The sequence below is a fragment of the Dermacentor andersoni genome, chromosome 6 (assembly GCF_023375885.2).
Source record: "Dermacentor andersoni chromosome 6, qqDerAnde1_hic_scaffold, whole genome shotgun sequence".
In the NCBI taxonomy this organism is placed as follows: domain Eukaryota; kingdom Metazoa; phylum Arthropoda; class Arachnida; order Ixodida; family Ixodidae; genus Dermacentor; species Dermacentor andersoni.
The window spans coordinates 11,044,368-11,069,974 of record NC_092819.1 but is presented as its reverse complement, the minus strand read 5'-3'; the positions used below and the strand labels follow the sequence as shown (position 1 = coordinate 11,069,974).

At 48.3% G+C, this 25,607-nt stretch overlaps 1 long non-coding RNA gene across 1 annotated transcript in view; it reads left to right on the top strand.

Moving 5' to 3' along the window:
* The first annotated feature begins 5,116 nt into the window (after nucleotides 1–5,116).
* The window catches only part of LOC140218931 (uncharacterized), a 270,707-nt gene continuing 250,216 nt past the window's right edge, over nucleotides 5,117–25,607 (top strand). The window contains exon 1 of the long non-coding RNA XR_011895085.1: nucleotides 5,117–6,754. This is a non-coding gene — a long non-coding RNA (uncharacterized lncRNA). The remainder of the gene's footprint in view (nucleotides 6,755–25,607) is intronic.

The following is a 25,607-nucleotide window of genomic DNA, read 5'->3' as shown; positions in this document are numbered from 1 at the left end:
GCGACATGTGTAGGTACATCACTACATGTGAAAGGAACATGCTGTCGTGGAGTTCCATACTGGAAAAGAAAGCCAGAACATCTTGCTTTGATATTGAGTAAGAGAAACTGCATAAATATTGCACATGAGGGGTAAACGTACAATGTATCACAACCACGAAAGAACACTGAATTACAACAAAACGTGGTAATGAAAAACAAGAAAAGAAGACGTTAAGCCCTGTATGTCACGACAACAAAATATATAAACCATGAAAAAACACCGAATGACAACAAAACGTACTAATGCAAAAGAAGAAAAGAAGACATTAAGCCCCGTATGTCACGACAAAAAAAAATATATCAACCATGAAAGATCAGTGAATGGCAACAAAACGTGATAATGAAAAACAAGAAAAGAAGACATTGAGCCTTGTATGTCACGACAAAAAAAAATATCGACCATGAAAGATCAGTAAATGGAAACAAAATGTTATAACGAAAACCAAGAAAAGAAGACATACCAGCCCTGTATGCCAAAAAAAAAACATGTATAATATGTACATAAATATGAAAAAAAAATACACATTAAAAAGGAGGTGAAGGCGCATAGGCAAGGAATTTTCATAACTTTTTCTTTTTGCTGTGCATATTCAGAGGTTCCGTTCGACATTACATTAAGGCGCGAAACTGTCACCTTTGATGACACAGGATTAAATTGTAGAACATTTGCAGTGTTGCTTCGTACTTAACTTGACATGACAACAACTAGGCACCTCATAATTGCAATGCCGCAGTCAGACTAATGTACCACCAGGCTTGCTGGCACTTGTGCAGGTGAGCTTGATAGTGTGGACGCTCTTATTGCTGAAGTACAACTTCAAGCAAAACAATCATGCTGCAACGGCTATGCTACTTGTGGCTGCACGAAAGGGTGACTTGAGCAATTATTTCTTGCAAACTAGCAATATCCGGCCTTCATATCATCGTTACTACAACAGAAAAATTTAAGCTAATAAAAAGATGGTGTAAAATTCCTTGCCTATGCTAGTACCTCACTTATTTAATTATGTGGGTCCTGAGAGGGGGGAGGGACTTGACGCCACCATGGGCCGGTGCAGCCAGCAGCAGCAGCAGGAGACGCTGGTTCGTCTCCTGTGAGCGCCGTTCGACTGCCAGCCGCTGCTGCTGAACGTCGCGCATGCTGCCGACCTCCTCCTTCAGCTGTTGTAGTCCCTCCATGTGGACAGCATGTTGCTGCCGCAGGACCTCCATATGGACGGTATGCTGCTGGCGCAGGACGTCCATATGGGCCTCGTGGTGCTGTTAGCGAATAAGATGTGTAATTAGTTTAATTATAGAAGCTCAGTAACAAGGCCTTGGTGTCTTGCATTCATCCACATTTGCAGGCTATTGCCACTGGATATTGAAACACTGAATATATCTTTCTGGCCCATCAAATTTGTGCAGTCCCATTCCATTAAGGTGTCTTACATGGTTATACCTGCTTCCCTGAACTTAATGCCACTTCTTTCTTTTTGCCACATAATTGCGTAGATATTGACACATATTATTTCACGCAAATTTGTACAAGATATGATCACCACAGCACTGTATCCATACATTATGCTTGTTTACTGATTAATTTTTGCAGAGGTCTTATGCTCGTCAATTTCATACGCAGAAAAATATACGTCTGTGGCATTACACATACCCGCTGGTTTTGCCCCAGCATTTGTCAGCGGAAACGGGCCTCCTCCTGCACCCTGGCTTCCGCCGACTGGCCCTGCCGAACGTATTCGGCAGTAGCTATCTGGATGGCGCCCTCGCTGCCTCGACTGCCTACGGGGAGCTGCCTGCGGCTCTCGTGGGGTAGGCTGGGGTGTCGGCTGGGAGGGTAGGCGGTTGCTCTTCACGCAAGACAAAACAAACACTGCTCTTTCACTGTTATCCAACCCACACAGCTTGATTGTCCTAACCAGTCACTTCGAAATGTCATTGTAGCTGCATAGCTACAATAATGATACACAAGGCAGTCGCATAGTTAGAGCAAAAGATGCCACAGAAAGTTGCTGGTTACAGTAACCTATAAGAAGCACAAGGAATCTCTATTACATCATGTCATTTGTAGGCTTTCATTTCTGCTCCATGAATAAGAGCTGAATGCTGGACACAAAGGTAATAACAGCACAGTGGGCTACTTCATAGCAAGGTCATACAGCAACTGCAAACAATGCTACTACAAAAGCTGGGTCACTGACTTACGTGTAAGGCCACTTGGCCCAGCAACAGCTGCAGGGCCCGACACCACAAACGCCGTTGTTGCTGGTGCACTGCGGGAAGGTCCTGCAGCATCCTCCGAACTTGTGTCCTGCAGTCAGAGTAGTGTTCAGACATTGCGATCAGTGTGTGCAATGCGCATTATTTACACAAGTTGCTGCTCAGAGTACATAACCTATATTGCAAGTTGCACAAAAAACGAAAAAAAAAATATGGCTGAAGAGATTTTGCAATATTGTATTACATTGTAATGTTGAAAATTTGTGAGGCCACAGCAGCACAACACTTTTTAAACCCAATGTACGCACCTCACTATCGGCGAAGAACTGGGGGGGATGGGGGGGGGAGGGGGTGAACAAGGAGGCCGCCTGTCTTCCCAAGTATGTCGAGGACGCGGCCGTCCACCCCACCTACTCTGCCGCCTCCAGTGGCCCTGCAAACACAACAACGACAACAACTACGTGAAATGACGTTACTGTCAGCATCATTAGAAAGCTCACCTCTTCTCGCTCGCGGCCCTGGCCGCCTCTTTTTTGGCCTTATGAGCTATTTTGGCCCAGTGGTTCGGCCAACGGCTCGTTGACTTCACCGCAGGGCTCTGTCCGTTTAAGACTGCCCCCACCTCCTCCCATAGCTCGTTCTTTCGAGCAGCAGTCATACGTGGCGAGAACTCTGTAGAAGCTCTTGCCAGGTATGGGTGCTGCTCGATGAACTGCACCAAAATACCGGTTTGTTCTTTCGAAACTCTGGGCCCTTTTGCTGCCGCCATTTTCGATTTTCAAACTTGGGAATTTCAGCCAGCCCGCAGCACAGTAAGAAATTTACAGGCAAACATTCTGTGTAAGCTAAGCGCCTGCATAAAGTGCTCACTAGGAATTGATTATTTTTTGCCTTTTTATACCACTAATATAAAAAAGGTAAAATCGCTACTCACTTTTACCGTTGTAGCAGCTTCTTTCTCGGAGCGTAACCGTCAGTGCAGGGGCGCCAGGCCCAGGAAGTATTACCGTCACTGCGATCACATTGACGAGGCTATTGTTCTGTCGTGGCGGTGCTCTATAGAAAGGTGCTGAGTGGCTTGACAGTTCTCGATCCACTATGTTGCAAAGTTTGTCCTCAGGTGTTACGGTTGATTCTTGTTGGCCCTTCGTAAAGAAGAAATTATCACACGTCAGACATGATGCACCGAAAACCACATGACAATGTAACCACTACACGAGCAATACTTACTCACCTCACTCCTGCTGTATCTCACGGCTCCTGCAAGCAGCGCAGATTCTTCTCAGATGCAAGTATACCGCTGGGGGCCGCAATTAGTTCCACTGCGTTACGGATACGCTAGTGGCTGTCAGCTGATGGGTAAACAGAGGCCGCCATTTCGCATGCGCTCAACGGCATGGCTTGGTTGCACATCCGACCAATATGTGGCTATGGCTTCAAAAATAGGAGTACTTGCGTTTGCATTTCTTTAAGCTGCGGCAGCTTTTGCGTTGTAAGGTTATAAAATGAATTTGCTTAACGCAGCATGGAAGTCCGCTTTTATTAAGTGTTGCTTTACAAGACAAATTTGCTATGAAGCCCCGGAAAAAGAGAAGAGAACTCGAAAGAAACATCCGGCCAATGAAGGGAGCTTCCGATTAGACTATCCAAAAAACGTCGTGCGTACGCAACCACCATTTCCAAAAGCGGTGACGTCAGGCGAGAAGGCATTGTAATAAAGAAAGGCATTCCTACAAAATAGCGTCCCAGGCCTTGCCATGTTGCAGATATACAACTCCGAGGCCTGGCGCTACAGCCTGTTGTTGCATTTCAACAACACGCAACTTCCCAACTTCCCTTAAACTACATTTCTGGAGAACGTTTCTCCAGAGGGGCAGCTAAATTTGAACCACGAAACATCAAACGTGCAGACGTCGAAGAGAGTAGACAGTTCTAGTTGGGCATTCGCAACAGCTCTGGGTACGCAGGAAACCACCGGAGGCGACAGTGCGCATGCGCAGTACGCAGGAGCGCGCGCCCGTAGTTTTTCAAAAGCTGTGCAGCGTCCGCTGCCGGCTGTGCGGTCTGTGAGAGACATTCTCGCGTGCTCTCGCGTGTCCACGAGAGCGCATTTTTGCGATAATGCTCCGGCCGAAAATATCACTCCGGCTTGCGGTTTGACTTCGTGGCTGCCGATATTGGCTACACAGTATCAGAAGCTCGCATATGGCGGCGCTGAGTAGCACACTACCGGCTTCTGCTCGTGCAAGTTAGCAATCCCCTTATCAAATTTTGCGTCCGGCCAACTATTGCCGATTCGTGCGCGCGCGCTTCGCCATGTACGCGTGACCTCGCGCGCTGCGTACGTGGGTGGTTGCGGACGCCAAAGAAAAGCTGTCTAATTTTTCATACCTTTGCACCGGAACGGCGTCCTACCGCACAGAGTACCATTCGTCGGCAGCGTTGGTGGCGACAAGCGGATCCCAACGAGCAGAAAAAGAAGTTTTCGTACACAAGAAGAGTAGCGTAAATGACAGTATAGGCAACTTCTGCGCGAAACGAACTTTCTGTGGTAAACCTGTGATGCATCAAATTTTAGTTGCAGGTATTGAATAAGACACAATAGAGGGCAAGGCACTTAGGGAGGACACAAGGGCTACCACAAATGCATATCTGTTTACAAGCTAGAAGTTTGACGTTGACCTACACATTTCAATCCTTGCCTGCACATCATCTCGAACACGTGCACCACGAAGTTCTCACAAGGTACCGGGAAAACACACTTGTAGTGTTCTCGAGCGCTTGATCGCATAAGGGTTTCGCAAATGAAAAAAGATCGCACGTGGGACAACCATGTAGATAGAAAAAATCGGAATGTGGACACGTGCCGCTGAATACCTGTCGCTATATATATACTGCATTCCGAAATGAGATGGTGAATGTGGAATGGTATCCGTGGGTTGCGACGCATGCGCTTGTTAGTGTTGCAAGTCATGCTGGCTGCCATATCACACCGCAAGCCTTAAGGGCACCCGCCTTGGTTGCTCTGTGGCTATGGGGTTGGGCTGCTGAGCACGACGTCGCGGGATCGAATCCTGGCCACGGCGGCCGCATTTATATGGCGGCGAGATGCGAAAACACCCGTGTACTTAGATTTACGTGCAGCTTAAACAACCCCAGGTGGTCAAAATTTCCACCGTCCTCCACTACGGCGTGCCTCATAATCAGAAAGTCGTTTTGGCTGGCCCATACTTTTAAGCCTTAAGGGGTCGGGAAACGAGAGAAGGAAATTCTGCACGGGGGTTATGTCGACGGACGACGTTTCAACAGTGCTTTTTGCAGCCTAGAAAACGTTTGACACTTCTCGAACATACAAAGCTCGGCTATTCTGTTCCTTTGAGTTTGTTTGTTTACAGCGAAGCTGTATACCTCTACCGTCCAAAGAAATTTTCGTGTCGTTGTGGTAGGCAAGAAGGCTCCCATACGTGGACCGATCCCGGAGATAGTGCATTGGCGGGCCGACCCACGGCGATGGTGAAGCAGGCGTTAAGCACTCCCCATACGTGGACCGATCGCGAAGGCAGTGCAGTGTCGGGCAGACCCGCGGCGGAGGTGCAGTTCGCCATTAGGGCGCCCACATACACAGCTTCACTGGTCATCCTTCTTGACAGAGTGGAAGGGCACTGATATTTTTTTTCACCGGCTCATTCGTTTTTTTTTTTTTTTTTACACCTCCGCTCGCGCTGATCTCGGTGATAACGCCGGCAAGGCGGCATGTGAGCCAGTGGCGAAGAAAGATTAAGGCGCAAAGATAAAGCGGGCGCAGCAGGTCATGCGCAAACCACTGAGCATCGGAGCTAGAACGAACATCTTGGTGCGGCATATTCCGTTCGCCACTTTCCTTGCTACAAACCATCGTGGCTGAATTCTGCGTCGTATACCGTGCATCGCAGTCGTACCTGTTACGAGTGACAGCTCCTGCCGACGTTACTCGGATTACGAGAGCTACTTTAGGGACTCGAGAACAACTGGTTTCCATCGTCACTACCGCAAATTGCAGGCCTCTTCCGAGACTTTGTGCCGGCCAGCCCTCCATGGAGGGCGCCGTCCACCGCCGCTCCAAAGGCAGCCACGTACAGGTACCGCGTGACCACTGCAATCATGATTACTGCGGAAGTGGGACTTTAGTGCCTCACGTTGGTCCTTCCCTGCATATCTTGCATCCAGTTCAAGCTCCTCAAATAGGTGCGGCTACAGCGTGCTTTCCACTCCTTCGGTCCGATTGCTATGTGCATATTCACCTGATGTTGATGACTCCCCAGCTAAGTTGACGCTGCGTGTGCAAGTCGCACCTATACCATCCACTTGTTTCTGTGCTTTTCACTGCCGGTCGGTGACGACTGGACCATAAGCGCTGGGCAAGGAACTGTGACCGCGGCAGTTGACGGCGGATAAAGGAATCAATGTTGTCGCTACGAGCTTCGCTACGCTCAACAAATTGTAACGTACTGTACGAGGTAAGCCACTTCGCTTGCTGGTATTACGCAGGTTTAAGGATTGTTTTGTTTTTATAACATGAATTTCTGTTCGCTTGTTATATTGCTAGAGACACTGTGGAAATTATACGTGAACAGCTCGGCCCATGTCCGTTCTTCGCCTTGGCGAAGCCGAAGAGGGCGGGGTTGCGTATAGCTTCAAGTTTAGCGAGCATTAATCGGGCTTAGCAAACGCTGTACAACATTCATGTTTAGCGTGCAACGTTGTGGAAGCTACGCAAGAAGTTCGGTCATAAATATCTCTCCGCGCGTTTGATGGTCAGACGCCTTAGACATGCAGCTCCCAATTGAAAGGACGTTGGTTTGATACCTTGCCCTGAGCTTTTTGTTTACCTTTCACGGGCAATTTAAACATTACCTCTCGTCAACATTGTGTGACATTTCGTAATACGTAATATTTGGGAGACGTTCGTGCGTTTCGGTGGTGACGGCTACTCCTTTTTATATAGGTAGCAAATGTATACTAAATATAATAACAAGTAGGCGCCGAACAAAAGCAACGTAACAAGAAGACAAACGTCAGACATTCATACATAAATGCGCTAAGACCACTTCACAAGAGGAATCGCAAATATTATCGCATAAAGTCATTTCGCATAAATGTAGAAAGGTCAACTCACGAATCATGTCACGTCAAGCACATTAGGACGTAAAGTCGGCTCAAACGAATACAATAAACACAACTCACAACAGAGGTCCCATAAGACACAGTGGAACCTAAGGTCAGCTCGCATAGGGACAGTAAATACAGAAAACATCCGAATCAGGTCACGAAAATTTCCTCTACTTCGGGCACAGAAAAGAATACGAATTGCTATAAATGATTTGACCATATTACTCACTTCCATAAATTTATGGAGGGCCGATGGCACTCTCCTTTGTGATATATCTGTTGGCCATTCAACTATAGGACCTTGCTAAGGCTTGAGGGCGCACGGTCTATTGCCATTAGGGTGCTTATCAAATCTCGTCCTTTAGTATGATGACGGGGGCATCGTACCAGCAGATGTACAGTACGATCCACTCCTAGACGGAACAAGCGAGCGCGTGCCCACCGGTGCTGTCTACTGGCGTGATTTGGAAGCGCGGGGAATGCGATAGATTCATAAGGGCGGTGCGTGTCCCGCGTAGGCTGCTACTTCTCCGCTTGGTGCTCTCTAGCGTGCGCTGGCCTTTTCCGTCTTGTTTTTTTTTTTTTTTTCAGTGTGAAGAAACTGATACCAATCCTCCCTCCTTTTTGTAGCATAGGCGGAAATTTCATGGTCGTAAGGGCAAGCTTGGTATGCTCCCTGCATCGGGCTTCAATTGTCTTGTCGGTTATCAGAGTGGGCAATGCAGCAGTAATAGCTTCGGAATTCTCCTGAACGCTTCTTGCTTGCTCAGCTCCTGAATTTCTTCGCTGGTCATGCTATTTGTCTCCGGGGCATGGCTGACCTATAGTTACTGTATATGCTATTAAAGGTAGCTACCGCTCCAGCGGATAGGAAGATTGGTGGAAGAAAAGTAGGGAAACGACAAGTTCACAATAGGGGGTCAGAAAATTTGGTTCTGAGAGTTCATCGTGATTTTAAAGCGGAGCGTTTTTTGCCTCTTCCTTCGACTTTCCCACTGCTCTTGTGGGCTCTTGAGGGCTGTTGTGGCTGTTGTGGCTGTTGTGGCTGTTGTGGCTGTTGTGGCTCCTGTGGCTGCTGCTGTCGCGCACACCACGTCGAGGGCGTGGTTCAGAGCGTGTATATGGATGACTGGCGCGAGTAAGAGAGGAAAGGCGATGGGAGAAACTCGTTTTCACCCCACCGCGTCGAATGTGCACAATACCATCTGGAGCTCCCTGGCCGTAACCACATTAGCCGCTTGACAGCTGTAATTATCCGTGACTCCCCTCAGAAGCATCTCAGAAAGTGCAACGCTTCCCTTTCTACTAAGGCGCGAGGCCAGAGGGGACGCAGATAGAACTGTACAGAGCAGAAGAGGAGAAGGAGAGGGAGGAGAAGAGGCAGTTCTCATACAAGGGGGGGGCGGTGGCGTGAGAAGGCAAGGAAACCCCATTACTATACTACAGCGGTAGCGGGTACACAGGATAAGTTTAAGTTCAAAGTACGGTACAGTAGGTTGGGGCTATTTCTGAAAAATAAACGCCATGCAAATATGTCAAGCGGGCAACTTACGTTGGGCGCGCAGAAGCAAAGCCGCATTACTTAAAGGGACACTAAAGGTTACTATGAAGTCAAGTTAAAGTGATAAAGCAATACTCTCGAACGTCTAAGGCGTCAATATAATCGCGAACAGAGCTTTAGTAACCGAGAAATTGAGGTTAATGCATGACACGATTTCAGACCCCCCAGCGACATTCCTGTGCTATCACGATGACGAAGGCACTCCTCATCATAATTTGTCACTAGTACTCAACTGCTCGTATTAAAAAAAATAATTTCATTAGGGTATAAGACGGAAGAAAATGCTACTTGTTCGATTCTAAAAAAGAAATGGGTGGTCGAAAGGTTTCGTTTTCGCTCGACTCTGCGCGCTCGACTCTGCGCCGCGCGCGCTTTGGAGTTTCAGTTGTTTCGTTACCGCGTCGTGCTGCGCTGGTTCTCCTGGCTCGCGAAACTTGCATTTCGAACAATCAGCGAGAATGCCACGTCCATGTGATGTCGTGGGATGCGCGAACGGTCCGCGGAGCTTGGCCAAGGGTAGTTGCAGCGGCGAATCCAACGTTACTTATCACTGTGTGCCAACGAGTGAACCTTTCCGTTCGAAGTGGTTATAAGTGCCGTACCACGGCCACAGCGCGTTGCAGAGCCGAAAAATCGCATAGTGTGCTCGCTGCACTTTCGACCAGAGGATTACGAGTTGAACGCCGACTTACTGAAGTCGTGTGGATTGCCTTTCAAAGCAGTACTTTCCCGTAACACTGTTCCGTCGGTCTTGCCTGCATTCTCCGAAGCGCAGGTCGAAGACGGGGCAGTGAGTGCGGCATCTGGTTTTCACGAAGGAAAAGCTACAAATGTGCGAATATGTACAGCCATGACATACAGCTGCCGTCGTAGTAGTACGCAATGGCGCCGGCAGCGCTAGCCAATGTGTCGTTGTCAGGGTCGTTCATTGCAACCAGCGTCAAAGTTGGCGTCATAAAATAAAGAACCAGCTTATCATCGCGCGCTTTCCCTTCCGCTAGCCACTATAGTTCCGCTTTCGCGCTGCTGTTGGCTCCGTCTTGGCTCTGGTTCTGGCCGCGCGTTTGCGTTTTGTGCAGAAAAGCCGTAGCGCCGTCTGCGGGCGCCGTTTTACTCACTGACAGCGCAACGTCACTATGAGACCATGACGTCACCACTACTCGATCGGAAGGCGGGTGATTTGAACTGCGCTAGAGGTATGCGGACGGTTCAGAACGCATTTTCTCTTAAAATAAGTGTCTTATTCGCATGAAACAAGCGTTTCGAGATTTCTGGGATGATATTTCAACAGTCCACGTTGACTTTATATTAACTTTTAGTGTCCCTTTAAAGCGCACCGCAGGGTCCAGGCGACACTAAGCAAGCAGTCGACCGTCAAATCAACACTTCTGTGGCCGCCGCGTTAGCTTTGCGGCTATGGCATTGCTAGAGGCCGTGGGTTGGATGCCAACTGCGGCAGCCACATTTCGATGAGGGCGAAATAGAAAATGCACGTGCACTTATATTTTGGGACATGTTAAAGAACATCACGGTGTCAAAATTAATCTGGAGTTCGCCACCACGGCGTGCTTCATAATCCGATTGTGGTTTTGGCACGTAGAGCCCCATAATCCAATTTAAATTTAATGCTTCTACCACAATGCGATGTGCCATATGAGGCAATGACTATGGTCAACCCCCTCCGAGGTTATGAAATATGGCGCACAACAACGCATCAAGCAAACACTTCTCCCTGTGTGTCCTGTGTACTACGCAAACAGCAGTGGTGCCCTCAAGGTAACATTTAACATCGACTCACCACTCTCGTGTTAGACTAAACGTTGAAGAAATTAAGCTTTAGCCGTCAACGTCACCGCTAATTATCGTGAATCAAAGCATTCAGCACGGAATGCTTCGCTTACATCGATTCCCACAGTGTGTGGGATCTGCATAACTTTTTTTTTCTTTGTTGTTCTTTTTTTAACCTAGGAAGGACTTTAGGCAGTATAATAGCAAGAGCTTGGTGGCGCAACCCACCGCCCGGTTCCAGAGGGGACGCTTATAACATCCATCCATCCATCCATCCATCCATCCATCCAACCAGCCACGCGCTTGCATGTTCCCTCTTAGAGCGGACCTTACTGTACGTCTTCATCCGCGCGACCACTATCAACGCGATAAATGCTATGTTCAATATGTTTTGTAAACCCGGTACTGAGCCTAAGGCGGTAAAGTATAGTGTTTGAAATGATGTGTTGGTATTTATTGTGCGTAAGATGTGAAATTCAAGGCATAGTTTAATGCAAAATATAGCTAAAGACTTTCTGTTTTGATTACACCGTGTTTCTCAGCAACCATGGACTTAAGTCTTTCTTAAAGTGTCGCGCAACTCGTCTTGTGATAGGAGTCCTGATGTTATAATGTTCATTTTAAGCTGCATACTAGATTTGTGAGAATAAACGCGACAATGCGAAGCTCGTGCAGCTGTCGGACAGCATGCGCTGCTTACGAAGAGCAATGAAAACACTACGAAAAGCAATATCATCATAAAAAACCTGTAAGCTGCCGTATAACATAGTTTGTTTATTTTTAAGAGGTAATGTTTATTTTTATCACTTAGCCTAAATAAAGAAGTTTCGCAGGCACAGGCACTGCCATAGTCATTCTATAGCCTTCACAGCGTTGAACACGATATATGCAATGGAGTTTACGTAGGTAGGCAAGCTGAGACTGATCCTCTTACGATTCTGCCGCGCAGATAAAGGCCAATTCTGGATTCTGTTGGGTGTTTAAGACACGACACTGTTTACGGTACTTTAGAGTATACCTTGAAGGAAGAGTCGCCAGATCATTTGCTATATGCTAGTATTATGTTCTAATGACACAAACAGTTCCAAGGACTTCAACTTCTCGAGACAGCTGAATGCCCGCGCAGTTTATGCATACGCCTAAAGTCTGTACATGAGCGAAGCTTAGCACAGAGTGCTCATACTAGCACAACTTGTAGCTTCGCAAAGTTCAACATACGCTAGAACGGTTCCTATGAACAGGCGTCAGGCAATCGTAGTAGAGAAAATATCTGCTATAAGGGCTGAACAAGAACAGTGTTTAGGAACCGAAAAAGAAAACTCTTAGAAGAGCCCAACGTTATTTTATTTCACGAAATCCCATGCCAAATACCATTTTGCACCGATAGCACATACTTCCATATATAACGGTTAAATTCACCCTGCGGAAAATTGAACGCTTACGAGTAAAAATTCAAATCACCTCCACGTTGGTGCTCTGAACGGTTTACTTAAGTGGAAAGTGCTCCGACGATAGAAGAAAAGATATTTCAGTAGCTGACGTAGGCGTTTAGGCCTGAATGGACTTTTCGTGTGAGCTGTCTAAAATCTGGGTCACCATATCCTTCTTTTTTGACTTTTTGTACCGAATGAAAAGAAAGGCTCTGAGATAGATAGTGGGGCTGTAAGCTGGCATTATAAAAACGGTTCTAGAAAACGTAGTCTTGTGGGGGAAAAAAGTTTCAAAAACCATAAAGTATCTAAAGAAATATGCTTTTCGCATTAGGGACATCAAAGCGCAAAAAAAGAAGATAAGCGTATCTGATGGACAGACAATAATATGCGATTGACATTTCAGATGGGTACGTTCTCTTGGAATTTCGCGTCGCCCCAGGAAACCCTGGAGATCTTCGGCGAGAAACCGAAAGTTATGGGGACTGCAAGGGACCTGAGCAATCGTCCGTTGGTGCCTTTTAGCTCCTGCTTAAAGATACAGAAAGAAATCAAATCCTTTGAGCAAGAAAATGTAAAAGCAACTGTGGCTTCTTCCTCCTCAGGACGAGCCAGAGAGAGGGATAGATCTACGGGGTTATCTATTTCAGATGTTGGAATAAGATTGACTTGATTTTCGCGGACCCAGATGTCTGCTGTACACAATGCCGGGCGAGTTCCTTGCGTATCGCGCTATTCTTTGTTACGCAATCTTCTGAACTTTCTACTTAACTGGTACAGACATCAATGGGACCAAAGGCGGTGAGCACTAAATTTCGTTTTCCAAACGCACCAAATAACGCACCTTTACTGCTCAACAATCGCGGTGTATTTGCGAAAACAAATATGTTTCTTCCGTTATCTAAACAGTAGGCCTGCGTAGTTTGGGACCCCCATTAGATTAACCTTTCAAACGCTAGCAATCGGTCCAAAATCGCGCAGCAAGGCGCATTTATTTTTATTACTTTTATCTAACAAGCGTCAACGCGCTGAAATCCCGGGCAAGCCTTCTCAGTTTTTAATGCCACCGCAAAATTTCGAGGCTTCCCACTTTTCACAAATTTTACAACTCGTCGATTAACTGCGCCATCGTCACTCCCGCCCATCGACTATCGCTTCGCATAAGTCACCAAAAAGCCATTCATCCCTCACATGCCCACACTTCCGCGCATATGACTTCATTCTTCGTCCAAACGGCAAGATTTGAACAAGTTACCCGTACATTCTGTAAACAATACCAACCCTGAGAAATTTAAAGTGTTTCGGGCTGACATTATTAAATAGTCTTATGCATTGCTTGTTCTCTTCAGGTTGTAAGACGCTGCATTGAAATCTTAATATTGTTACGGGAAGGAAGAAGCGTTCGTATATTTACAGGTGGCTTTTAATGGCTGAGCCAACAAGCGTAGAGCATCGATACTGCTAAACACTTCCTCGTCGTCTCCAAGACCACCATCAGCGTCGTCTTCTTTCCACATTACCGACTGCGACATCACCCCCGTCGGAAAAAGCACCTGATTGGTGCGGCTCATCGGTCTGAGAAAGGTACGGTTTGATACGGCTGACGTGGATGATGTCGGAGAGAGGTGAAGGCACCGTGGCACTCAGCGGAGACACTTCATATGTGACAGGGGTCACCTGGCGAAGGATGCGGTAAGGGCCATAGTATCGCGAGAGGAATTTCTCGGAAAGACCAACATGCCGAGTTGGATACCAAACTAGCACAAAAGCACCTGGTTCATAGTTCACGCCATGATGACGCTGGTCGTAACGGTGCTTCTGGCGTGTCTGTGAAGCAGAAAGACGAATGCGGGCAATCTGGCGTGCTTGGGTCGCTGTGGCTATTACATCCCGAGTGCACTCTGTCGGCGAGTCGAGTGCGGCCGGAAGGAGAGTCTCGAAAGGCAAAGTCGGCTCACGGCCGAAGAGGAGATAGAAGGGTGAATAGCCAGCTGTGTCGTGGCGCAAGGAATTGTAGGCGAACGTGACAAATGGTAGAGCAATGTCCCAGTCGCGATGATCGGAGGATCATACATTGCTAGCATGTCAGTTATTGTGCGGTTCAGGCGTTCGGTAAGACGGTTAGTTTGAGGATGGTAAGCGGTAGTAAGTTTGCGTTTAGTAGCACATGATCGAAGTAGGTCGTCGATGACTTTGGCAAGAAAGTATCTGCCGCGATCGGTGAGAAGTTGACGAGGTGCACCGTGGTGCAAGATGACGTCGTGAAGCAAAAAATCAGCGATTTCTGTAGCGCAGCTGGTCGGTAGCGCTCTAGTAATGGCATAGCGAGTTGTATAGTTCGTAGCAACAGCAATCCACCTATTTCCGTCCTTGGATATAGGGAATGGTCCGAGGAGATCAAGGCCAACGCGAAAAAAAAGGGTCGGCCGGTATATCCAAAGGCTGCAGCAGTTCCGCAGGAGGCACAGCTGGTCTTTCTCGGCGTTGACACGACTCACACGCGGCAACATAGCGCCGGACAGAGCGGTTTAGACGGGGCCAGAAAGACCGTCGCCGAATTCGGTCATAGGTCCGCGTGACGCCAAGGTGTCCAGCGGTGGGAACGTCCTGCAGTTGCTGCAGTGCAATCTATTGCAGATGAGACGGAATGACGGTTAGGAGCTCGGGCCCGTCGGGGTGCATGTTGCGGCGATACAGGATGCCATTTTGTAGTACGAACATGTGAAGGGATGGGTCAGACGGAGCAGAGAGCAGGCGTTCGATAATGGGGCGTAACGACTCACCGCGTCGTTGTTCAGCGCCAATGTCTTGCAAGGCAGAGAGCGAAAGAACGCAGATCGGTGCGACATCCCCTAAACCGTCCGCTACATTGACGGGATGACGAGACAGGCAGTTGGCGTCCTGATGTAGACGACCCGACTTGTAGACCACAGTGTATGTGTATTCTTGCAGCCGTAGGGCCCAGCGACCGAGGCGTCCGGTGGGATCCTTGAGTGAGGAAAGCCAACAAAGGGTGTGGTGGTCGGTTGTAACTGTAAATGGTCGACCATATATGTAGGGTCGGAACTTGCCCACCGCCCAAATGAGGGCGAGGCACTCGCGCTCAGTAATCGAGTAATTGCGCTCGGCGGGAGAGAGGAGGCGACTGGCGTAGGCGATAACGCGGTCGTGCCCACATTGGCGTTGAGCTAAAACTGTGCCGATGCCGTAGCCACTGGCGTCAGTGCGGATTTCTGTCGGAGCGAAGGGGTCAAAATGGGCGAGAACAGGAGGTGTGGTAAGCAGCGTGATGAGCTGCGAGAAAGCAGACGCTTGTTCAGAGCCCCAACACAAAGGAACGTCTTTATTCAGGAGGTCAGTAAGGGGACTGGCAACATGGGCGAAATTTTCCACAAACCTGCTGAAGTAAGAGCAAAGGCCCATAAAGCTGCGAACATCTTTGGCACAAGTTGGTACGGGAAAATTCTGCACAGCATGAACTTTAGCGGGGTCGTGGCGAATGCCTGACGAATCGACGAGGTGTCCGAGCATGGTTATTTGGCGGTGACCGAAGTGGCACTTGGATGAGTTGAGCTGTAAGTCAGTGGTGCGAAAAACGGAAAGAACAGATGAAAGTCTTTCAAGATGAGTCGCAGAAGTTGAAGAGAATACGATGACGTCATCCAAGTAGCACAAACAGATGTACCATTTCAAACCACGCAAGAGCATGTCCATCATCCGTTCAAAGGTCGCCGGGGCATTGCACAGGCCAAATGGCATTACTCGGAACTGATATAGGCCGTCTGGTGTGACGAATGCTGTCTTTTCACGGTCTATTTCATCCACAGCAATTTGCCAATATCCAGAGCGAAGGTCTATAGATGAAAAATAAGTGGCACCGTGGAGACAATCCAAAGCATCGTCAATGCGGGGAAGTGGATATACATCTTTCTTGGTGATCGTGTTTAGATGACGATAGTCAACGCAGAATCGCCAGCTGTTATCCTTCTTTTTGACGAGAACAACAGGGGACGCCCACGGGCTGGAAGTGTGTTCAATAATCCTTTTGGCAAGCATCTTGTCAACCTCGCTCTGGATAACTTGTCGCTCAGAGGGCGACACCCGGTATGGGCGTCTGCGAACAGGTGCTGCATCGCCGGTATTTATCCGATGCGTCACGACCGTAGTTTGACGCAAAGGGCGATCGTTCAGATCGAAAATGTCGGAGTAGGACTCGAGAAGGCCACGGAGCTGTGCGGCTTGTTGGGTTGAGAGGTCCGGTGCAATCATCTTTGTAAAGTCGTCGGTCCGGACTGATGCAGAAGGCGCAGAATGAGCAGTGGTCGAAGACGGCGCAACAGATAGAGCAGAAATGTGGCACTCGTGCGTTGGTGACAACTTGGCAAGAGACATGCCTCGAGGGACTATTTGCGGGCACTGTCCGAAATTTAGGATCAGACGACATGTCTGATTGTCCGCAACAGAAACGATGGTGTGTGGGAAGGAGACATTGTGAGAAAGCAGGACTGACGTCGCGGGAGTAAGGACATAGTCTCCGTCAGGTACAGGTGGGCTGGCTAAAACAGGGATGAAGGTTGCTGCAAGAGATGGCAGGCGTATAAAATCCGCGGAACAAAGCTGAGCTGGAGCTTGAGCAGGAAGGTCAATGGGAACAGGTAGGGGTAGGTCAAGTTGTACAACACCGGCGGAACGGTCAATCAGAGCAGAATGGGCGGACAAAAAGTCGAGTCCGAGGATCACATTGTGAGGGCAACGTTCAAGCACACTAAACAAAACGGACGTGTGGCGACCGGCGACACTGACACGAGCAGTACACATTCCAAGCACAGCCGGAGTTCCACCATCGGCGACCTGGAGCAGTCGAGTCGGAGCAGGAGTAAGTACTTTTTTCAAGCGCGTTCGAAGCTCCGCACTCATGATGGAAATTTGGGCTCCAGTGTCGATGAGTGCTGTAAGGGGCAAACCATCCACGTCCACGTCCAGAAGGTTCCGATTAGTAGGCAGGGTCAGCAAAGGAATTTCAGGCCGGTGTTCTAGAGCAGCGTCACCTCCAGGAGCTGCCCCAGTTAGTTTCCCGTCGGAGAGCGGCGATGGTAAGCTGGGGATGGAGAGCGACGCAGCTGGGGCGAACGGGAGCGGCGACTATGTGGTGATGGAGATCGGCTGGTCGCGGTGGCTCGAGCGTTGTCAGGTGCGTCTTCAACCTCGGTGGAGAGTGATGGTGGGCGAGGATTCAGTGGGGAGTGGCGGTAGGCGGGAAAGCTTGGTCGAGAGTGGGCTGGCCAGGAACTTCGACAGTGACGAGAGATGTGGCCTACACGTCCAGAGTAAAAGCAGATGGGTCTATCGTCATGGGTGCGCCATTCGGCCGGGTTGCGATAGCTCGGATATGGAACGTATTGGCTCCGGTGAGCAGGGGCAGAGGCAGCAGACGAAGCAAAGTCAGGACGGCTGGCGGAGCAGATGGATGGAAGACCTACATTGGCAAGTTCTTGGCGAACGACCGACTGAATGAGGGACACAAGCGGCCGGGAATCGTCAAAGCACTGCGTGACTGGCGTGGAAGGAGACGCTGCTTCGATTTCTCACCGAACGATACGTACGACGTTCTCGCAGGAGGTGGACTCACGCGGTAGACAAATGTCTTCGCACGTCGAAGAAGCTGCGGTATTAGGTAGACGAGTAAATTGTCGAACTATGCGGCGACTCTTCGCGTCTTCAAAGCGGCGACATTCGTTAATGATCTCATTGACCGTTGTGATGTTCTTATAAACAAGCAGGTTAAACGCGTCGTCCGCGATGCCCTTTAAGACGTGGCTGACCTTGTCTGCCTCTGCCATATTGTTATCTACTTTGCGGCAAAGAGCGAGGACGTCCTGGATATTCGCCACGTAAGATTCAGTGGACGTCTGTACACGGGTCCCAAGGTCCTTCTTCGCAGCACGTTGGCGGCCGACGGGTTTGCCGAACAAATCTCTAAGCTTCTGTTTACACTGGTCCCAACTCGTAATCTCTTCATGTGTTTCGAACTAGACCCGTGCTGTTTTCTTGAGGTAGAATATTACATTAGCCAGCATAAGCGTGTTATCCCACCTGTTGTGTGCGCTGACCCGTTCATAATTCTATAACCAGTCATCGACGTCAACGTTGTCAATCCCGGAAAACATGCCGGGGTCGCGAGGCTGGGCCAGGATGACCGTCGGTGGCGACGACGGGGCCGCGGTTGAACTCTCTCCTTTGGATGACATGGCGGCCAGGTTACGTCCGCTGCGGAGCTCCGTCTTGCTCAAGTGATTGCCCCGCACCTCCACCAATGATGTTACGGGAAGGAAGAAGCGTTCGTCTATTTACAAGTGGCTTTTAATGGCTGAGCCAACAAGCGTAGAGCATCGATACTGCTAAACACTTCCTCGTCGTCTCCAAGACCACCATCAGCGTCGTCTTCTTTCCACATTACCGACTGTGACAATATCTATACATCAAGGGAACTAAAAAATTTTTAATGCACTATATATTACACATGTCTACATTTATTTATTTTACAGCTAGATGTGTTGTATTTACCACTTGTTTGTATTTGTTATACATAGTTATTTGGCAATATTGTATTTAGTGTTTCTTTCCTGTTGTTGAATTGTTTCTATGTACGGTTAACCATTCCTCATGTAAAACTCCGCAACAGGGGTATTGTGAGGTACATAAATAAATAAATGAAATGCCTTCTAAAATGCCGAAAAAGCCACTCGCGAGAAAAGACGGAAAAACTGAAGACTGGTGGCGACGCCGCATTGAGGTTCCCGCACCAGCTAGTCGTGACGTCATTGATTTTGACGGCGTCTGCTGGGGTCATTCGTAAGATGGATTCATTCTAGGGGGGCCAAACTCTAATCAAGAGCTAAGCCACTATGACTGAAATATGAATAAAATTACTTGAAATTCATAACATCTTCTTTACGTGACGTCTCTTTCACGTACTGGCTCTGAAGTTGCGGCGCCAAATTTGTGAACTTGAAATTTGACAATTATCTTTCCTAATTGAATAGAACCTTTAAGATCAAGCTTTAGCTCGGAGGATCGTATTTAAGTGCACGGGAAAGAAGAAATCATTCTTTTTTTTCTGCTAAACCCTGCGCCCAATGTCATGAGGTTTGTTGCATATAAAGGAAGTAGGTCAAAGCTAGTGCCTGTTTTGTAGCCAATTTTTCAATTAAGCCATCAATTTGTAATGAAGCCCGCCGTGGTTGCTCAGTGGCTATGGTGTTGGGCTGCTGAGCACGAGGTAGCGGGATCGAATCCCGGCCACGGCGGCCGCATTTCGATGGGGGTGAAGTGCAAAAACACCCGTGCACTTAGATTTATGTGCACGTTAAAGAACCAGAGGTGGTCGAAATTTCCGGAATCCTCCACTACGGCGTGCCTCATAATTAGGAAGTGGTTTTGGCACGTAAAACCCCATAATTGATTTTTTTTTATCTGTAATGAAATTTGCTGAAAATGGAAAATTTTCAGAAAACTAAACTATAAAGTTTACAACTCTAACTAAGCAGTGAAAAGTATCACAATTATGCAAACTGCATTCAACAGTACATGTAAAGCGAAAAATTTGGTATACAATACATGGCTTTTAACTCTACCACTAATACCTGCGTAGGACATTTGGAAGGCCCTTGAAAACATTCTAACATATTCAAGTAAGATATAAAGTAAGACATGAAATTTGTCCGCTTTCGATATTCTAACAGTTGCAGTTCACAGAACTTCGCTATCTCTTTTTGATGCAGAGACACACATTTGCAAACTTCGGGCCTCTACATTTCTTTAACATAGAACTTAAAAAAAATCATTGTCAACAACTTCAGGCTCTAGATGAACATTGCGCTTCCATCATCCACTAAAAATTACTTTCTCTCTAAAATGCAATACATTTCATTAACATCGGCCCAGGGGTTATCTGAGAAAAGCATTCTTGCGTTTTACTCGTATTTGAATAGGCGGCATTGAAGTTGGAACCAAGCTAAACCTTCATCTTAAAAGAATTCTTTAAGCTTTCACTTCAGCGTCCCTTAAATGGCTGACACGCGACGACCTCCCTTGCGCGAGAGGAGCAAAGAAAGACAGGGCGATTGACGAGATGCATGTCTGGTTTGCTACCTTGCACTGCGGAAAAGGTAACGGGATGAAAAGAGAGAAATAAGGGGAGAGAGAACGCCAGTCGCGCTTACACTTCAGGTGCAAACAAGTCTACAAACACTCGCAAAGACTCGTCGTCTTCAAGTTATGTAGCAACGCCATTGTTGCTTTCTGCGCCAACGGCGAGCGCGGCCACGGTTCAAGAATCTTAATTTCTGAAAACGGTCTTGAGTCCAACTGGTTTATTGCTCTCTGGAGAGAGCGGCACTGGACGTAATAACGTGAACAAAAACACAGCTCGTGTTCAGTAGTTTCTCAGACAGCCACTAAAATGTTATGCGTGTTCCATTCAAAGTTGGTGGGGATCAGATATCTCATGTACCAGAGAGAGAGAGAAAGGCAAAGGAAAGACAGGAAGGTTAACCAGAGATTATCTCCGGTTGGCTACCCTGTACTGGGGGTGGACCAATTGCTAGTTAGTACTGTGATGTAGGGCAAACTGCAAGCTCCGAAGGGCTGCTTTTGAGTCGCAAAATCTTATCTATTTGCTTAGCCACTCTTGTTGGACGTGCTTTTTGGCATCACGCAGGGAAGCAAGCACTGCCACTTTAGATGCTGTCATATACTATATATATATAGCACAGGAGTCACCTGCAGGTAGTCGCTTTCGCCTACGTGATGGTGGCGCGCTGTATAAGAAGAGCTACTCGACCACCGGTGCACGCTACCTTTTATGTCCCCAAGAACCTTCGCCACCAAGTATTACACGCCATGCACGATGACCCAACTTCCGGTCATCTTGGTTCCAGACGTACACTCTACCGGGCTCAAGAACGTTTTTGCTGGCCTAAGATGCAGAAAGATATCGAACGGTACGTCGCCAGCTGCTCTGAATGCCAGCGCTACAAGCGTCCGCCACAAGCGCCACATGGCCTGCTTCAACCAGTTCCCCCTTCTAGCGTCCCCTTTCAGCAAGTTGGTATAGATCTTCTGGGCCCTTTCCCGCGATCCTCCAAGGGTAATCGTTGGGTTATCGTTTGCGTAGATCACCTTACCTGCTATTGTGAGACCGCCGCATTGCCATCGGCCACAGCTACAGAAGTTTCTTTCTTGCTGGCTAATATTATACTCGGACATGGACCTCCTCGCATAGTAATCAGCGATCGTGGGCGACAGTTTACCGCGGACGTGGTTGAAGAAACCCTTCGTCTGTGTTCATGTAGCTTCCGCTATTCTACGCCCTACCATCCACAAACTAATGGTCTGGTCGAGCGCACAAACAGAACGCTTGCCAACATGCTGTCCACGTACGTCGATTCAGCACACAAGAATTGGGACAGTATCTTGCCTTTCATTACCTATGCCTTCAATACCGCGAGACACGATACCGCTGGTTACTCACCATTTTTGCTTCTGTATGCTCGTCCGCCGCGCTACACCCTCGACACCATATTTCCCTACTTCGCTCATGACAACGAATCAATTGATGAGATCCTATGTCGAGCATAAGAAGCGCGACGCCTCGCTAGGCTACGCACCCTAGCATCGCAGGGCCGGTCCAAGATACGCTATGACGGGCGTCACCGCCACGTTTACTTCGATCCTGGTGGCCTTTTGTGGCTCTGGACGCCATTGCGGAAACGTGGCTTGTGCCAGAAGCTTCTCGCCCACTACGTCGGCCCTTACGTTATTCTGGAGCACCTCAGCGAAGTAAAGTACTGCATTGCGCGTCTCACGAGCAGTGGACGACGCTCGGCCAAGGCTGAAGTGACACTCGTCGCGCGTCTGAGGCGTTACAACCCACGAGATGACTGACTCGCTCGGCGGGCTTTGTCTGCCAGTGGGGAAATGTCACAAGCTGTCATGCACCACGCCTGCCGCGCAGACAACCAGATGAAAGAAAGAAGAGAACGACGTTAGCCAAGCTGCCGCGAGACCGCTCTTCAACAACCGCGCCTATCAACCAGATTCATCTTGTTCTGCATTAAACACCTCGTGTGTAACATATATATATAGATATATATATATCAAAAACGATGCAGCGTCAAAAACGATGCAGGCTACTTTCCTGTCCAAACAAGATGGCGGCTGAGCAGGGCGCTTGGAAAGCCGACAGGAACGTTGTCGGCACACAAGAAAACGTAGACACGCTACCCTACGCTCTTAATGTAAGCTACATCGTGTTGTTAATAGGCTTTCAGGCACAAATACTTGAAATACAGAAGTAATGTGTGCTTTTCTCAACTTTTTCTTGTGGCCACGAGGTGGTGTCACGCCGTAGAAGCGTCTTTCATACGTCTTCCAGTCGGCTAGAAACGCGTTCCATTACGTGACCTCGAAGCTGTCTCAGTTTCCTTAGCTTTCTATGTAAGCTGTCTCCGATGCTGGCCAGAATCGGAACATACCCTTGGAGAATGTCTCTCGATATGGCCAGGTCCGGGTCGAAAATGCGGCAAGTGTGTCGAATGTGTGCCCTTACAATACAATACAATACAATCTTTATTGTGCATAAAGAAAACAAAGTACATATAGCAGGCCTACCAAAGCCTCAGAGGGCTTGACTGGCAGTGCCTGACAGTCAGGTCACAGAAAATTGCCCAAGTTAAATAGCGGAGATAATCAATGCTTGTGTGTTGTGATTTGATGATCTCTGGCAAGCACGTTTGTTGCAGAATTTGAAGCACTTCGAGGTAGTCCCAGACAGGTGCGCTGTGTCTCGCCCTGTAAGACCTCCGGTGAGCAAACGTTGCACTTGCTCACATTGGAGAGCACTGGTGGGGGGTAGCGTAATAATACTAGAAGTAAGGGCCTTTATAACTGTAGCATGCAGCATACAGACGGGCCCTATGATTTTCCCCGCATGATTTTTAGGACAGGTTGAGAACAACGGTTAGCGATCGTATAGAACACCTAGTGCCTCACAGAACAATAAGTAAAGAGAGCGATAACAGTGTAAAACTGAGTGTGGCGGAAGTGACATTCGTTTGACTAAAATCATTGAAACTAAGACAATTATTAGGCCATGTAGTGAGGAAAAGTCGGTCATTAACTGCTGCAACCGCTGCTATTGGACCAGACGCGCACACGAAAGCACGTCTTTCTAAGCCGGCTCGCAATGCTCTGAATTCTTTATTTCTTTAATAAAACGCCACAGCCGACCGGGGCTGATTAGGTATTCATGCCAGTTAAGGGGGCTGAATGGGTTCAGAATGTGTGGTACGAATGGAGTGCGCTCGCAGCAAGTCTTGAAAAACGACAAAACCGAGCTTTCTAAGATGCATACACACGAGGAGACAAATTGCGCAACCACACACACTGGGACTAGCAACAGAGTTTAATGAAACACATGGGTCGAATGGAAACCAAAGTGCGCATGCGCCATACATGAACAGGTATACATAAGAGAAACTGTGTATGGCACATTCTAGCGATGGCATTTTCACGAATAAGCCACTATTTTGCCTGATAGCGATAAGGAGGGTACGCTCACATACTGATTGTGATGTGTTTTCGCATTTGATACGCCTCAATCACTTCTCTCTCGTATTTCGCGGCTCCTCTACCAACAGTTTGGGTATAATTAAAGCAGGAGAGCAACCGCACATTCGGCAATGAGCAAGTTTGCCCCTCCACGTGAAGTAACAGACGTGTCATGTTCTCTAGATCGAACATTGACACAGCGTCGTTTTTCAAGCTGTGTACCAAAAGACTCAGCACCAGACTCTTCCCCGCAACAAGTCGACAGAAGTTACAAACGGACACCTAAGTGTCCGTTTCTAACTTCGCCATCGCCATCGACAAAGCGAAATTTTCCGTCAGTCACAAAATCCACTGTTAGCGTGTGTGCGTGAGAGCGGACAATAAGCCGCATCAAGTAACCACACCGTCTAAACACCGCTGACATGCACCGCACTGTCGTATGTATCGTGTTTCCATCGAACAGAACGGCACAGCAGCAGCCAGAGAAAGAGTTTTGCGGTGCTAGAAACACAGGAGTAACTATGCAAAACGAAGCTCGACAGTAACGCTGTCCGAACGCTCGCTTATATATAAATGGCATTCTCCATGGCCGACCTGCGTGGGCGTGGAATGGTTTCTCATAGAGATCTTAACGGCGCGAAACGTCGTTTCGTCCCCGGTAAGCCATTTATTCTGATGCCTGTGGGCGACAGCAAAAGCCGCACAATGTGTTCAGAGCGTGGTAAATCGAGAATACGGCATAAATGCCGTTCAATCTACCGCTCAATATAGGAAACGACCGCAGGCGCAGCCCGAAATCGACCGTAGAAGGTTATGCTACGCTCGTCGATGGCAACTGCGAAGTGCAGTTGCCCGTCGTCGGAGTTTCCCGCCCGGTTGCCATGCGAGACACAGCGCATACCACAGCCACTGAAAATGCAGGTCAGGCAGCTTGTCATGTGCCTCAAAGCGCAAGGCAGCTTTTTGATAGTCGAAAGCGTGACTCCATGTTTTCTTTGGAGGTGAATAGTGCGACACTTTGAAGGAGGAGGAAGAGGAGACAAAGGAGAGGAAAGACACGGAGGTTAGCCAGTGTAAGTACCGGCTGGCTACCCTGTGCTAGGGAAAGGGGTAAAGGGAATAAAAGGAGAAAGAAGAAGAGGAAAAAGAATGGAAACCAGAAAATTCAAACAGTAACGCGAAACTACGCGCTACAACATTCAAAGGCGGTCGCACAATTCGCATGTCCTTAAAAACCTAAGCCCTTAAGGCCTTGAGTGCCGAAGCTCGTCTGGACCAATGTCCTACAGCTTTTTCCTCTGTAAAGGAGCGATTGTCCAGTTTTTCGAGAGCGGTCACGAGCACTTTTCTTGGCACTTTGTAACGGGGACAGTCACAAAGGAGGTGCTCAATCGTCTCCTCGTAGCCGCAGGTGTCACGAGTAGGGCTGTCGGCCATTCCAATACCGAATGAGTAGGAGTTCGTGAATGCCACGCCGAGCCACAGGCGGCACAGAAGTGTTGCTTCCGCTCGTGGCAACCCTGGTGGTAGGCGGAGTTGCAGACGTGGATCCAATCTGTGGAGACGTGCGTTCGTGAATTCACTGGTGTTCCACAGATTCTGTGTAAGCTCGCTGGCGAGGGAGCGAAGACTTGTGGCTGCATCTATTCTTGACAGCGGTATGGGTATAATCTGGGCACCATCATGAGCCGACCGGGCAGCGTCATCCGCACTGTCATTTCCTGAAATTCCTCAGTGACCCGGTATCCACTGGTAGATGATGTTGTGTCCCTTGATTGCGTGATGGTGGAGTAGCCGGATGTCTGCGACTAG